Source organism: Drosophila biarmipes, chromosome 3L, assembly GCF_025231255.1.
Source record: "Drosophila biarmipes strain raj3 chromosome 3L, RU_DBia_V1.1, whole genome shotgun sequence".
Lineage (NCBI taxonomy): Eukaryota > Metazoa > Arthropoda > Insecta > Diptera > Drosophilidae > Drosophila > Drosophila biarmipes.
In genome coordinates, this window is record NC_066613.1 from 780,782 (window position 1) to 794,782 (window position 14,001).

The following is a 14,001-nucleotide window of genomic DNA, read 5'->3' on the forward strand; positions in this document are numbered from 1 at the left end:
GACTACTCATATGTTAGAGTAGTCTGGTCTGAAAGAAAGAATGAAATATTTTTTTTTCATATCACTTAAGTCGGGAACAATCCTTAAAAATTGCACATTGTGTTACTAAAGTTGATTATTTCTTATAACTGCAAGGGTATACAAACTTCGGCTTGCCGAAGCTAAATTCCTTTCTTGTTTGACATAATATCTTATTATATTGGGAGTATCATTTTATATTTTAAGAATTTTGAATTAAAATTAATAAAAATCGGATGACTATAACATATAGCTGTTAAAGAAACGGTCAGAGATATAAAAAAATATTTTCTTGTAATATCACTGAAGCTATAAAAAAACTTTAAAATTTTAACACGATGTTACTTACGTTGATTATTTCTTATAACTGCATGGTTTTTTGATAACTTCAAAACTAACCTGCCAGTCTGGCAGACATCACAATTGTAATAATTTAATTAATGGGGAATATGTTGATTAATGGGGAAAGGACCAAAACGAAAATGAAGAGGAGTTGCAAGAGGAATAAACTTTTGCGCCAACGAAAATTGGCTAAGGAACTCATCGAGACGACAGCGACAAATGGAGAGACATCCGAGCTTCGCATTGGTGCGAAGTAACCTAACAAAGGCTGCATAATTTGTCAATGCCTAAGTTACCTTTACCATTAATCTGTATTCAAACCGATGCGTGAAAACGCTGCTTGGAAAATACTAGCCTTTGTTAGGCTTTAAACCATGGGGGAAATGTCCACTTTATCTGGCATTTAATATTTCCAGTTAACCTAAAAACATTTTTTACTGCGTTTTTTGTATTAGGTCTATTGACCTAAGAAAACTATCATAGAAAAAAATGTAATGGATTATTTATATTATTTTGCCCCCAATATCTCTCCTTTCATACCCAAAAATGATAAAAATTGAATACTGTGAGATATTTTTGTGTTGTTAGGAAAAAAATTATTATTATAGTTTTTGTCATCATAATAATAGTATAAAAATAAGATGCATTTGTAAAGCTAAAAATCTTTAGTATAAACACGCACATTTCAAACATTCAAAATAGAGTTTTATATATAATACGAGAATGTCCCAGTCGTAAATGACAGCATTCCAACACGCGTTCTTTCATTATGAAATGTGTGGGACAAATAAGAAGGCACTCATTGCTTGCATCTGGAAGCATATATCTGGAATGCACCTGGAAGTATCAAACTAAACACATTCTGGGTGCACTCTTTTTTAATGCACCTCGAAGCAACATACTAAACACCTTCTGCGTGCACTCTTTTTTAATGTATTTGTAAAATGTACCCAGGAATGCACTTAGAAGCATTAAAAAATCAAATCATAAATAGATGAAACTGGATTTCCATTTCATAATTTTGTGGTTTGCTGCTTTCTGATTTGGTCTTCGATTTTTTCACTCAACTTTATAACATTTACTCTTTGTCTTTTTATACTTCAGACAGTCCCATCCATTTTTTGTGATTCTAAAAGATATAAAGCAAAGTGAATATTACATATTGACATATATGTATTGATTACTAATATACAATTAATTTATTTCGTCACAATTACAAGGTACATTTATTATTTTATTTTAATGATATGTTTTACGTTCGTATGTTCAATGCACACACACATTTTGCTGACTTTTGTAGGTACATTTGCCTTTCCGGTATTTTATTTTCACTATATTGCTCATATTCAAGTATATTAACTAAACTTATCTTACCTTAGAAAATTAAATTGGTGGAGCAACAACATTTTTAAAACACGAGGCACGAACTTCACTTACTAAACATAGTACCAAGCAAGCGGTACTTTTTATGGCTGATCCATCAGCAACAACATTCAAACTGGTAAGCAATCAGAGTTCCGTGTTTGCAAAAGCTGTACAACAGCTATTATTGAAATAGCTGTAGACATTAGGTTGAAAATGTATAATGACAACATAACATTTAGGACTCTTTTAGATTATAGCACAGCATTTGACACGGTAAATCACGAAATTCTTTATTAAAACGTCTATGTAATTTCTCTGGTGCAACTAAATTCTTTTTATTTGTGCAATCGTGGGCAGTCGGTTTTCGTAATGCTGTAAAGAAGTCTCGTAGGCTGGGATATACTCAGTCCCGCCAGGGTCTCTTTACCGAAAATATTTGTAAAGATATGAGACAAAAAGGTCTAAGACGAAAATTGGTACGGGGTACGTAGGGAGAGAAACAGTTTATTCGGTATCTGTAGCAGAGTGAAAAGCGTCAGCGGTAACGCGCATTTGGGCCTGGCTCAAGCATTCGCTACGAGAAGGACGAGAGAGAGGGGATCGATTATGGGGACAACTTTTCCCTAGGGCAGAATTTATGGCCTAAAATCTAGGCATTTGTCTGGAAATATTTATATTTATGCGTGGCCAGCTTGATTGGATTTTTCCCTACGAGTTGCATTAAAATCAGGCGAGAAATATTTTATATTTATTAGAGCATTTTATTTCTTGGTTCATGTTTTTCTCGGTGCTCGCAATTAACGGGTTAGGTTAGGTCATGGTCTATAAATTCTAGCCTACTCTGGGCGAAGCCGCATCGAGGCCTTCGAGAAATTTCTCATTGCACGGGACTCTCTCTGGTAAAAATGCGGTTCACTCCACTCACTCACCCGTCTCGCTCTCACGCACACACACACGCGTGACTCCGGGTGCTCTGCCGCTGGTCCTGGGCCGGCACACTCTCCTCGAGGTCGTCTAGGTAAACTCCTTCCTGGGTCACTTGGCATCAGCCCGAAGGCAAAAGACTTTTGTTGTCCACATAAATTTGCTCTGCTCGCATTTCTGATCCCGTGCGCCTCCTCTGCAGGAGTCCCCTGCTTCTCGCACTTCTGGTCCGGTGCGCCGCGTTTTTCAAAAGTCACCTGCTCGCACTTCTGGTCCGGTGCGCTGTGTTTTCCAAAAGTGAACTGCTCGCACTTCTGATCCGGAGCGCCGCGTTTTCCAAAAAGAGAGATCTGTTTCTGATCCCGTGCACCGCCTTTGCAAAATGACTCCTCGCACTTCTGATCCCGTACACCGCCTTCTCCAAAAGAGGCCTAGTCAAGCTTTGCCGCCGCGTTTTGTTCAAGTTTTCGGCTGCTTTGGGTTTTTTCCACTTGTCGAAGTTTCGGTACTTCTTTTCTCTCGCTCTTCCCGCTTTGCCAATTTTCGGGGGTTGTTTTCCTCCTCGATCGCATGTCGTCTCTCGCTTGGTCCTGTGCGGCGCTGCACTGATCGTGGTGAATATTTCGTTGCTCTCCTGGTGTGTGTGTGTGGCTACTGCTGATTCGAGAATGGAGGGGGAAAAGGTAAACAGAACCTATCGCTTAGGCTGAGCTAAAATAATTATTGTGTATCAATATAAATACAAATCTTATGATTATTTGCTGAGCTTTTATATTAAATGCACTGTACAATGTTTTTTTTTTGTACAAAGTTATTCGCGAGGGTTTTGTTTGCGTTGTTAGCCGCTGTTGTTGTTGTCGCTGGCTGCTGAGGTTGCTGGCGCTGGCGATGTTGTAGCTGCTAGAAGGCGTTTCTGTCGCTGGCTGCTGTTGTTGTTGGCGCTGGCGTCCGATGTTGTTGTCGCTGGCTGCCGATGTTGTGGGCACTATTTGTGAGGGGTCAAACCCCTCCTACTTCGGGGGGCGTTTAAAAAAATGGTGATCCGGTCGGTTATTTTTTTTGTGATGTGTACCCGGAATTCCCCTGCCGGACGAACGGAGTTCGGGCCCGCGTCTTCTAAGGTGGCCGTGGCTTGCGCGTTGTCATGCGCCACTGGTGGGACGGGTTGTCCGACGCCATGTCTGTAGGGGAGAACAAAAGGGTATTAGTGCTTTGCTTTAAAGATTACTAACTGGGTTTTAATTGTTTAGTTAGTAATCATGGGGAAAAAGGTTCGCTACACTGGCACTGGGAGCGTTGAGTTCCCACTAGGGAAGTGGAACGTTGGGAAGGCGCACCCTCCAGCACCCTCCACTGACTCAAACATTGGCTCCTGTCGCAGTGTTCCTGGTTGGCTCTCGCCTCGGCCAGATCGAGTGTTACTCGCCGGCTTGTTTGTGGCAAGTTCGTTGCTATTGTGCCGTCTTACGGGCTTCTGGCGCTGCTGCTGCGCTACTATCTTCGTGTATGCTTCTCCATTGCTTCCGCCTTGATGCGGGTATTCCTTGGTTTCTCTGCTGCTTCCGCCTTGATGCGGGTATCCTTGGTTTCCCTGCTGCGCTGCTGTTGCTGTTGCTACGGGTCGCTAAACTTGCTCCGCCATATGAATGTCTTCGTTGTCGTCCAGTCGTCTGGGTACCAGATTCTGGGTTTCTGGCTCGTTGACTGCCTCCTTTAAGTCTCTAAGGGATGCCGTTCTGCGTTGCCTGCTCTGGGTATGTTGCTAGCGCACTATGGTGGGAGAAAAGAACTTAATTACTTTGTAGGGGCCTTCGTACTTGGGTGCTAGCTTAGCGGACTGAATCCGGTTGAGTCTAAGATGCTGCTGTTAATTGCCAGATTCAGTTCGGGCAGAAGTTTGTCAACGTCATCTGCTTGTCCTCGATTTACTGGGCGACCATCGTTTTAATGGTGCCATTGGCCTTTTCTGTCGGGTTCTGCTGCGGAGTATAAGGTTCTGTATGTCGGATCTCTATTGCCGCCTGCTTGCAGAAGGCTTTGAATGAACGACTCGTAAACTGTGTCCCATTATCGCAGACAAATGTTCGGGGGATACCAAAGCGATTCAAAATCCTCTCCCGGAAGGATTTTTCGAGATGCGCCGAAGTAGCTTTTCTCAACGGGACCAACTCAACCCATTTCGAAAAGGCGTCGAAGAATACGAGCATCATCGTATTCCCACTCTTGGATCGCGGAAGGGGCCCAATAAAATCGGCGCAGACAGTATCGAACGGCTCGTTAATCCGTCTGGTGAACATTTTACCCGCCGGTTTGGTTTGGCTGACTTTGAACCGTTGGCAAGTGTCACACTGTCAATATCGCGGAAAAGACCTGGCCAGTAATATCTCTGGGCGATCCGGGTGGTTGTTTTCCTGATTCCGAGATGTCCTGCCATGGGCTGGTCATGGCATTCCGACAGTACTCGCTGTCGGTGTTCCTTGGCTACGCACAGTTTCCAGGGCACAGAGTCTTCGTCGTCAGGTCGGGGTCCGATATGCTGATATAGCTGTTGGTTCTCGTACGCGTAGTCCGGGTAATCTTTAGGCCTGTCCTGAACAAGTTTCAGCATCCGCTGGTACCATGTGCATCCCAGCTTATCCTCCTGGATCATCTGAAGTACTTCTAAAGGCTGTCGAGAAAGTGCATCTGCAACAATGTTCTGGCTCCCGCGTCGATAGGTGACGTCAAACTGGTACTGCTGAAGTTCCAACTAGAGCTGTAAAAAAATAGATAGTGCCCCTACTCGATGTTTTCGATACTGTTTTATTTTTTATTTTAAGCGTATTTGCTTTCATTTTTTTAATTGCGAGGTATGAATACAGCTGCGACAAAAACCATACAATTTATTAAAGAGTTAAACACACATAAAAACAAATAAATCATAACTTAGAAAACTTAAAACTTCTCGTATGCTTTAAAAAGTCGTAATAAGCCATTCTGATGCTAAAATCGAAAACATTAAAACTATTAATGAAATACCAAGCACATTTCATTAACATGTTTTTTTTATTGATTATAATTACAAGCGAAAACATGATTATAAATAAAAGTTAAAAACTAGTTAAGATAATAATGATTATAAAGAAATAAACAAAAGAGAGATCATCCGTTTCGTGGGAATTGTTGTTGATTACGAATTAAATAAAGAAAACGTTTTATAACAAAAAAAATAACAAGTTTAGATAATCCATTCTTTGGAAAACTGCTCCTAATGACTTTTTACCACAAAAAATTTAATCCAGCAGCCACTAATTTCTGTTAAGCATAAGGAGCGTGTTTAAATGGTTTGGCTTCAAAAAAGTTCGTGTATCCGATATAATTTGACCGGCTCTACTAAACATCCTCTCCGATTCAGTAAATGAAACCGGCATGCAGAGGTACCGCTTGACGACTTCAGCCAAGTAGTCTGTAGATAAAAGTCTGTAGATAAAAAACTAATACATATATAATTTTTAAACATTTTATATAATTTGAAAAATATTGTTTTTATTAATTACCTTTCAATACGTAAGAGGATCCAGAGACTGCATAGAGTTAGGACTCTCTGTGGACTGCCTAAGTGCCAAGATTGAGTTCATCCTCTTGTTTTTGATTTTAGTTTGATATTTTTCTTGAACGTACCCAATTAGGGACAACCCGTCGACCTCTTTACTTCGATTGTAGGAGAAATTGTTAGATCATCCTCTAACGCCTTCATGTTCTCCGCGGCGTTGAAAGGACTTCTAAAGGGCTCCTTCTTAAATGTCGGATCCAACATAGTGGCAATCCTAGTTACCGGCCTTGTCTTGAACTGAAACAATCGAGCTTCAACTCCTTTTTTTAATAATTCACAGACTTCAAGTCCTTCTGTGGTTTGCAATTTGGTTGTAATTTTTTTAGGTTTAAGTACAATTCGCACGCCACCGGTATTCTTAAAGAAATTGTCACCTTTGTATCGCCAGAGAAATAATGCGTAGCATCATCAAAAATTTTTAAAAACTCGCAAATGTCAGTCAGGAGGTTTATTTCATCTGTATTTAAAATTTGCTCCGACTTCGGAGTATTTAACAGAACTGAGCTGATTTCATTTTTCAGTTGCAAAAAATTATTTCAGCATATTGAACGCTCAATTCCAGCGGGCTGGCACATCTTGAATTAGGCTATATGGATTATCATCTTGAGCCGTCTTTAATTTGGCATAAGCAGTGGCGCTACTTTTAAAATAAGTCACAATTGCTTTGCACTTACCAAGTGCCGACTTGACAAGCGATGAGAACAAATCATCTTGTACAACAAGATTTAGGGTATGAGCGAAACATCCCAAATGACGCTTCTTAAAAAGTTTTCACGCATTTAACATCGTAGCTGCGTTGTCCGTGACTATAGCAACCACTTTGTTAAAAATATGCCATTCATGATAATGAAGTGGCAGGTTATTGTCAAATAATTAGTGTTCGCTTTTGATGTCCATCCGTCAGTCATGATTGCACAATATTCTATCTTGCATAAGATGTCTTGAAAATTTGCGATCATACTTAAATGCATGTTTTTTAGATAGATATCGCGTATCTAGTACCGACTTGGTACTTTGTATTTGGGATCAAGAATTTTGAGGAGGTTGATAAAACCCTCGTTTTCAACAATTGAAATAGGCTGAACTTCCGTGGCGATCATTTTTTCCATATCGATACTATGTTTACCAATGGTTTCTTTGGCTTATTCGTTGTACTGAGGTCGTTGTTGTCATCTATTAAACAAAACAGACAAGACATACATACATATACGTACACTAATGAATTATATTGATTTACCTGCTTTTGTTACCAAAAACTTGTCCATTTTTCACTTTTCATAAATTTTTCGTTTTTTCTGGAACGACGCTTCTGCAACTAGTGATTTTAAATAAACGCGATACATCGATGGTGGGAAAAAAATCGAGATATCGCGCAGCCCAGCTATTATCGGTAATATCGATAGTATTATCGATGCTCTTACAGCTCTAGTTCCAACGCCTAGCGCGCTATTCGGCCGGTGGGATTATCAATCGAGTTCAGCCACTTCAAGGCGAGGTGGTCCGTTATCACCTGAAATCGATAACTTTCCAAGTAGCATCTGATAGCCAGACACTCCTTTTCTGTGGCGGAGTAGTTCTCCTCGGCGGCGATGAGGCGTCTGCTGGCGAATGCGATGACTCGTTCTTCTCCCTGTATGTTTTGCGTTAAAACTGTTCTTAGGCCGATGTCGCTGTCGTCTGTTTGCAACACGAACTTCTCGTTGAAGTCGGGGCAGGCGATAACCGACGCTTCCGTGATTTTTCTTTTGAGTTCCGCGAACGCATCTTGCTGCTCCTGCTCTCATTGTCATTTCTTTCCTTTCTTGAGTAGCAGAGACATGGGCTGAACTACGCTGGCAAAGTTGGGTACAAATCTCCTGTACCATGACGAGATCCTTAGACATCTCCTCACCTCCTTGCATGTGGTGGGCGGACTCAGTCGCCGTACTGCCGAAATCTTGTCGGGATCCGTGTGAATTCCCTCCCCACTGATGACGTGTATCAAGTACACCAGGCTGCGCTTAAAGAAACTGAATTTCTTCGCGTTGAGACGAAGGTTCTCCTTTCGTAGCCGTCGAAATACTTCTTGCAGATGCTGCACATGCTCCTCCAGAGTGCGGCCGATGATGATGATATCATCCAAATACGCAAACGCGTTGGGCTCCATGTCGGGTCCTATGACGCTGGAATGTGGCTGGTGCTGAGTGGAGGCCAAACGGCATCACTTTCCAGTGGTACAAGCCCCTCCCGGGGACTGTAAATGCTGTGCACTCGCGGCTGGACCCGGCTACAGGAATTTGCCAATATCTGCTTTTCAAATCGAGCGTCGATATGTACTTGGCATGGCGCAGACGCTCCATGATGTGCGTTATCCTTTGCAGCGGGTATGCATCTGGAATAAAATGGGCATTTAGTTGTCGAAAATCTACACATAGTCGCATCTCTCCAGATTTTTTGCCCACGAGTACAATAGGGGCGCTGTGGGGGCTCCGTGAAGGCTCTATACAGTCGGTGCGTAGCAGTTCGTCGATCTGCTCATCGATAATCCTCTGCATCGAAAATACTTCTGTTTGATGGGCTTATCATCTCGCATTGTGATCGTATGCTCAGCGATATTTGACACTCCCGTCAATACTTTGAATTTGGCCAATTCCTCCTGTAGGAATTTGTTTACCCAGGGTTTTAATTATTCTTGCTCGGTGTTTGCGGTGATTGCGGCTAGTGCTCCTCTAGTGTCAGGCGTGTATCCTGGTCTGACTGGGGAAGGCGCTCGCCCTTCCTCTACTGGTTCCGCTGAATCAGTAGCATGATTCCGTCGAAATGGATTATTTCGCACGGCGTTGTCGTCTCGAGGCCCTAAAATACTGCTGGTCGGGGTGGTTTACACCTCGTTATCTGGATCGTTGTTTGCTGGAGTGAACGCGTTTGTCAAGAGAGAAGGCATAGCTAAGTCATTTGTGGGACTGCTTATTAGGAGAGAGTTCAGCTGCAACGATGCGCGGCCGCATTGGAGAGAGGCAGACACGCCACAGAGGAAGTCCATGCCCAATAGCACGTCTTCCATGATCGAAGGGAAAACTAGCAGTGGAAAGGTGACCTTACGTTGGTCCAACCGGACTTTGGCTACCAGAGCCAAAGAGCCTTCCGCCAGGCTGACATGAGTGTGTAGCGACCGTACGTTATGTGGTGTCCCTACACGTTGAACAACTAGTTCGCTCACGAAGCTTCTGCTAGCTCCGGTGTTTATAGTAGCGTTAAACTCCTGACCCTCGATTAGCACCTGCGCAATAATTCTGCTCGACTGAACATGTAAGATTTCTCCTAATTCCGGGGATTCCTGTAGGCAGTCTCCGTCCGCTCCCCGAGGGGGCGAAGACTCCTCTCGTTTCCCGGCTGGATACGACGGCAACACTCGAGCATGACTGAAATTCGGCACCATTGACATGTTCCCCACTCGAGGAACTGATTGTGAAACTGTGGCTGGGGTGGGTGGTCGTCTGGCTGGTCGTGTGAAATTTTTTTGACCTGTTCCTTCTAGGCGCTGGCTGTGGTTCGGCCAACATTCTGGCATGGCTTCCTGTGCTCCGATCGCGGGTGACCTCGTAGTTTACCGCTAAAGTAAAGTCGTGCCTCCTTGCGAACATCTGATACTCCGGTTGGAGATTTTCATAGATCCGGTCCAACTCCTGCTCCGCATTATACTCCGCTCTGTACATCATGAGTCTGATGTTGACTAGGTATTATTTGAAAGTCTCTCCTCGTCGCTGATCTCTGGTGCGGATCTCATCCTCGAGTCGCTGAAAGTACCTGGGTAGCAGAAAGAAGTCAAGAAACGCCTTCTTGAACTTCGTCCAAGATTTGCCTAGCAGCTGGCTTGTCAGCTGTATCCTTCAAAATACCAGGGATGGACTGTGGCATCATCTTCACGTCAACTTCGTTTGCGGTGGCGCGTTCCTCGAGGTGTTGGCTATCTCCAGCACGTGGTCGTCCCGATTATTAAAAGCAGCCAGCCGGCTCCTCATTTCCTCAACTGTTCCGGTTGCTTCCAAGGAAAACTCCTTCAGAATCGCCTCCAATTCTCGCTTCCGGAGATACGAAATCCAACGCGCCCCCATATTGCTGTGAAATAATAGTTAACTGGCAAACGACAGGAAAAGTTTCGATATGACGAGAGAAATTCTTGGACGAGGGTCACACAATGTTCGAACTGGTTAAAATCTTCATTGAAAATTTTATTTTATTTGTCACCAAGAATTTACTGAATTCCCACGTGTAACGATGGTGACCACAATCCGATGCTGTTTTTTTTTTTTTTTTTTAGAGCTGCCGATGCACGTGTTGACTCGGCGATAGTTATATGAGAAGCCCCCCAACGATGTGATCCCGTTGCCTGTACTTCATCGAATCCTGCTCGTGTGAGAGGGACGACGATGAGAGTGAAAACGAAAAAACGAAATGGCTGCGCTGTGGGGAGTATACGTTAGCTTTTCCCTGCCTCGTGCTTTCGAAACTCTCGTGACCTGAGTTGGCTAGCCTAGAGGGCTCTCGCTCTCTCTCTCTCTCTCTTTCCGATTATCTGCCTGTATGTGTTTCGTCCTCATGTGATTTGCTGGCCACATGATCTTGGAACGAAGAATATCTGATATTAGGTTATGTACTTTGCTCTGCTTAGAAATACATGTATGTGTGTCTGCATGCGTTAGAAGTTTCTCGCTGTGTGTGGGTATACTTTTGTATAAGTTCTCCCGAATGCCATGTGCTCTGCTTAAATTCTAATTTTTTTTTTTCTGAGGTTATGTTCGATGCGTCGATATATTTTTAAATATATATATATTTCCCTGTTTTCTGCCCTAGAAATTTTTGTGTCCCTCGATATAAAACTCTCCTTACGTTCCGACTTAAAAATTTCGCCTCTAAGTGACTGAACCGAAAATTTTCAAATTCTCTGTACTTATATGGGTCTTTAGGCCATATTTAGGTCGTCTAAAATTTTGAAAACCACATGTCCCTGTTCGGGCGCCATTCTGTAAAGAAGTCTCATAGGCTGGGATATATTCAGTTCCGCCAGGGTCTCTTTACCGAAAATATTTTTAAAGATATGAGACAAAAAGGTCTAAGACGATTATCGGTTGGCTGGCGTGAGATGTAGAGTGCCAGCCACCGGGGTACGGAGTGAGAGAAACAGTTTATTCGGTGTCTGTAGCAGAGTCAAAAGCGTCAGCGGTAAAGCGCATTTGGGCCTGGCTCAATCATTCGCTACGAGAAGGACGAGAGAGAGGGGATCGATTATGGGGACAACCTAGGGCAGAATTTATGGCCTAAAATCTAGGCATTTGTCTGGAAATATTTATATTTATGCGTGGCCAGCTTGATTGGATTTTTCCCTACGAGTTGCATTAAAATCAGGCGAGAAATATTTTATATTTATTAGAGCATTTTATTTCTTCGTTCATGTTTTTCTCGGTGCTCGCAATTAACGGGTTAGGTTAGGTCATGGTCTATAAATTCTAGCCTACTCTGGGCGAAGCCGCATCGAGGCCTTCGAGAAATTTCTCATTGCACGGGACTCTCGCTGGCAAAAATGCGGTTCACTCCCCTCACTCACCCGTCTCGCTCTCACGCACACACACACTCGTGACTCCGGGTTCTCTGCCGCTGGTCCTGGGCCGGCACACTCTCCTCGTGGTCGTCTAGGTAAACTCCTTCCTGGGTCACTTGGCATCAGCCCGAAGGCAAGACTCCTGTTGTCCACATAAATTTGCTCTGCTCGCACTTCTGTCCCGTGCGCCGCCTTTGCAAGAGTTCCCTGCTTCTCGCACTTCTGGTCCGTTGCGCCGCGTTTTCCAAAAATCACCTGCTCGCCCTTCTGATCCGGAGCGCCGCGTTTTCCAAAAAGAGAGACCTGTTTCTAATCCCGTGCACCGCCTTTGCAAAATGACTCCTCGCACTTCTGATCCCGTACACCGCCTTCTCCAAAAGAGGCCTAGTCAAGCTTTGCCGCCGCGTTTTGTTCAAGTTTTCGGCTGCTTTGGGTTTTTTCCACTTGTCGAAGTTTCGGTACTTCTTTTCTCTCGCTCTTCCAGCTTTGCCAATTTTCGGGGGTTGTTTTCCTCCTCGATCGCATGTCGTCTCTCGCTTGGTCCTGTGCGGCGCTGCACTGATCGTGGTGAATATTTCGTTGCTCTCCTGGTGTGTGTGTGTGGCTACTGCTGATTCGAGAACGGAGGGGGAAAAGGTAAACAGAACCTATCGCTTAGGCTGAGCTAAAATAATTATTGTGTATCAATATAGCTACTAATCTTATGTTTATTGGCTGAGCTTGTATATTAAATGCACTGTACAATGTTTTTTTTTTACAAAGTTATTCGCGCGGGTTTTGCTTGCGTTGTTAGCCGCTGTTGTTGTTGTCGCTGGCTGCTGTTGTTGTTGGCGCTGGCGGCCGATGTAGTTGTCGCTGGCTGCTGTTGGCGCTCGCCCTTCCTCTACTGGTTCCGCTGAATCAGTAGCATGATTCCGTCGAAATGGATTATTTCGCACGGCGTTGTCGTCTCGAGGCCCTAAAATACTGCTGGTCGGGGTGGTTTACACCTCGTTATCTGGATCGTTGTTTGCTGGAGTGAACGCGTTTGTCAAGAGAGAAGGCATAGCTAAGTCATTTGTGGGACTGCTTATTAGGAGAGAGTTCAGCTGCAACGATGCGCGGCCGCATTGGAGAGAGGCAGACACGCCACAGAGGAAGTCCATGCCCAATAGCACGTCTTCCATGATCGAAGGGAAAACTAGCAGTGGAAAGGTGACCTTACGTTGGTCCAACCGGACTTTGGCTACCAGAGACTTGGTTACCTCCTTGCGTGAGCCTTCCGCCAGGCTGACATGAGTGTGTAGCGACCGTACGTTATGTGGTGTCCCTACACGTTGAACAACTAGTTCGCTCACGAAGCTTCTGCTAGCTCCGGTGTTTATAGTAGCGTTAAACTCCTGACCCTCGATTAGCACCTGCGCAATAATTCTGCTCGACTGAACATGTAAGATTTCTCCTAATTCCGGGGATTCCTGTAGGCAGTCTCCGTCCGCTCCCCGAGGGGGCGAAGACTCCTCTCGTTTCCCGGCTGGATACGACGGCAACACTCGAGCATGACTGAAATTCGGCACCATTGACATGTTCCCCACTCGAGGAACTGATTGTGAAACTGTGGCTGGGGTGGGTGGTCGTCTGGCTGGTCGTGTGAAATTTTTTTGACCTGTTCCTTCTAGGCGCTGGCTGTGGTTCGGCCAACATTCTGGCATGGCTTCCTGTGCTCCGATCGCGGGTGACCTCGTAGTTTACCGCTAAAGTAAAGTCGTGCCTCCTTGCGAACATCTGATACTCCGGTTGGAGATTTTCATAGATCCGGTCCAACTCCTGCTCCGCATTATACTCCGCTCTGTACATCATGAGTCTGATGTTGACTAGGTATTATTTGAAAGTCTCTCCTCGTCGCTGATCTCTGGTGCGGATCTCATCCTCGAGTCGCTGAAAGTACCTGGGTAGCAGAAAGAAGTCAAGAAACGCCTTCTTGAACTTCGTCCAAGATTTGCCTAGCAGCTGGCTTGTCAGCTGTATCCTTCAAAATACCAGGGATGGACTGTGGCATCATCTTCACGTCAACTTCGTTTGCGGTGGCGCGTTCCTCGAGGTGTTGGCTATCTCCAGCACGTGGTCGTCCCGATTATTAAAAGCAGCCAGCCGGCTCCTCATTTCCTCAACTGTTCCGGTTGCTTCCAAGGAAAACTCCTTCAGA